The sequence below is a fragment of the Leptonychotes weddellii genome, chromosome X, assembly GCF_054177405.1.
Source record: "Leptonychotes weddellii isolate Sample4059 chromosome X, ASM5417740v2, whole genome shotgun sequence".
Taxonomy (NCBI): domain Eukaryota; kingdom Metazoa; phylum Chordata; class Mammalia; order Carnivora; family Phocidae; genus Leptonychotes; species Leptonychotes weddellii.
Genome location: NC_138385.1, coordinates 79,121,489 through 79,124,797, shown reverse-complemented (window position 1 = coordinate 79,124,797; position 3,309 = coordinate 79,121,489).

Sequence of the window (3,309 nt, the reverse complement as noted above, 5' to 3'; positions counted from 1 at the left end):
TGTAAGAATGTGCCTTTTGCAAATAGAGAAAATTTTACTTCTTCCTTTCCAATCTGGATGTCTTTTACTTTTTTTACTCCCTGATTTCCAGAACCTCCAGTACAATGTGGTTCAGAAGTGGTGAAAGCAAACATCTTAACTTGTTCCTGGTATTAGGAGGAAAGCATCCATCTTCCATCTTTAAATATGATGTTAGCAATTTTTTGTAGATTCCTTTTATCAGGTTGAGGAAGTTCTCTTCTATTCCTAGTTGAGTATTTTTAGCATGAAAGAAATTTGGATTTTGTCAGAAATTTTTGGCTTCTATTTTGGTGATCTTGATTTGTCCTCTGTTAATATGGTGCATTGTATTGATTGGTTTCTATATGTTAAACCAACCTTACATTCCTGGGATAAATCCCACTTGATCATTACACTTGGAGTATAATCCTTTTTATATATTGCTGCATTCAATTTCCCAATTATTTTCTTGATGGATTTTGCATCTGTTTTCATAAGGAATATTGATCTGTAGTTTCCTTTCTTCAACTGTCTTTGGTTTTAGTATCAGGGTAATATTGACTTCTTAGAATGAGTTGAGAAGTGTTCTCTCTTCTATTTTTGAAAGAATTTGTGAAGGATTCTATTGTAAATCTTCTTTAATTTAGTGATATATTTCACCATCGAAGTCATCTGGTCCTGGGCATTCCTTTGTCATATTTATTTTAAATTACTAATTCAATCTATTTGCTTGTTATAGATCTATTTAAATTTTTTATTTCTTTAAAAAATTATAACAATCCTTTAATTGATAATTACATAGTACTTAGAGTTTGTAAAGTACTTACATATCTAATATCACTTTATTTCCATATGAATCCAATAAGACAAGCATTGAGACTTTAGATTTTTTCCTCCTTTTTCCAGTCATAGAAGCCGATGCACAGCGAGGCTAAGTGATTTGTCAAGGCTACCTGCTAGAGCTTGAATAAAACAATGTTATGTCCTCAGCCTCCTGACACACTGGACCTTCATGATACCATGTTAGGCATCCAAACATGATGAAGAATAGTACATATTCTTTTAGTCTATGGACACAAAACTTTTGTATCTGTTCTTTAGGTTTATTAACTTTTTTCCTAGTCATTAGCACTCAAAATCTTCAATTTAATAAAGTTACACTCATCAAAATGTCAATTACCATTTTTATATGGTCTCTTTCGTAGAAAGGGAAAGAAATTTGCAGTCACAATTAATTTCTTCTGGGATTAAGTTTATTTGGGGGGTCAGGAATTTGTAGAATATCGGGAAATGTTATCTTGACTTAAATATATATCTGTACAAGACAATTAAAAAAATTTAGGCCATGTCATTGGAGGTGGCATGATTATATTATTTGACACAAAATATCTGTTATCCCAGTTGTTAAGCATGAGTAGCATTTCTGTGTCAGATCAAATCATGGGCAGACTTTAAAAATGTTTTTTGCATATATTCCTCTTTGTAAAATTTATAACATCCAGATCAAAAGGAGAGTTTCTCTTGTTTCTCATCCTTCAGTTCTTTATTAGTATTGCCTGTTTGATTTCATTTGTAGATTTCATATGAGTTTCCTCTGACTTATTTCCACTTTGGATGGAGCTCATTGGATGTTGGTTTCATTCCCTATTGTTCATTCTGGAATGACCTGATGTTCCTTTTGTATTTATGTTTTCTCTCTTGGGAACTTTTTATTTTGCTGTAATCAGTTCTCTGGCTTCCCTTCAGAAAACTAAGGCCAATGGGTCTCCCCTACTTTCCCTGCCCCCTTTTATCTATATCTTAATAGTTTTCTTTAATACTTCTTTCAGGCAAGTTTCCCTATTTTTTTATTGAGATATAATTGACATATAACATGTATTAGTTTCAGGTGTACAACATAATGATTTTATATGTGTATATATTGTGAAATGATTACCACAATAAGTTTAGTTAACATCTATCACCTCATATAGTTAATTTTCTTTCCTTTGATGAGACCTTTTAAGATTTACTAGCTTAGCAACTTTGAAGTATAACAATACAGTATTATTAACTGTAGTCACCATGCTGTAATTGTATCCCCGGGACTTGTAACTGGAAGTTTGTTTTTTTGGTGTCAAATTTTCTGTTTCTTCTCAGGAAATTTTATCTACCTAATTTGTTGTTATACAGTTATTCATGGTGTTCTCTTATTATTTTTATTTCTGTAGGATAGGTAATAATGTTTCTTCTTTCATTTCTGACTTTATTTTATTTTTATTTATTTTTATTATTTTTAGGGGAGGGGGTGGGGGGATGGGTTAGCCTGGTGATGGGTATTAAAGAGGGCACGTTCTGCATGGAGCACTGGGTGTTACACGCAAACAATGAATAATGGAACACTACATCAAAAACTAATGATGTAATGTATAGTGATTAACATAACAATAAAAAACAAACAAACAAAAAGACTTTATTTTAAAATTGAGTCATCTCTCTCTTCATCTTGATCAACCTATCTAATGGTTTTGTCAGTTTTGTTGATATTTTCAAGATTCAATTTTTGGTATAGTTGGTTTTCTATACGACTTTTGATTCTTTATTTCTATATTTCCACTTTATCCTTTACTGTTTACTCCCTTCTGCCTACTTTGAGTTTAGTTTGCTTTGCTTTTTTTCTTGTCTTTTTTTAAGGCAGAAGGTTAGGATATTGAGTTGAGATCTTATTTTTTTATATAGGTTTTAAAGCTATACATTTCCCTCTAAGCATTGTTTTACCTGTATTTCAAAAGTTTTGGTCTGTTGTGTTTTAATTTCTGTTCATCCAAGTGTTTTGCAATTTCTTACATAAGTTTTTCCTTTGATCCATTGGTTATTTAGGGTATGTTGTTTAACTTCCACATATTTGTGAATTTACCAGATTTCCTTCTGTTATTGACTTCTAATATAATCCCATTGTGATTGGAGACTATACTTTGTATTATTTAAATAAATTTAAATTTATTGAGGCTTGTTTTATTACAATCTATATAGATTATTTAGCTATGTTGAGGTAAATCCACGACCACTAAGAGAGTTCAAAATGATTGCATCTGGATTTGTGTATGTGTGCGTGTATGTGTGTGTGTGTGTGTGTGTGCAAGTATACAATGATGGAGGGAATAGAATGCTAATTTTCAAAATAAGCTATGTGGCATTATTTTTGTTTTTTTTTTTCAAATCTGTACTCTTATAATATTGATAAAGACAATAACTCACAATAAAAAGAAAATAATCCTTTTGTGACAGATTAATATTTTGAAGCATTATGTCTTTCTCCTACCCAATGCC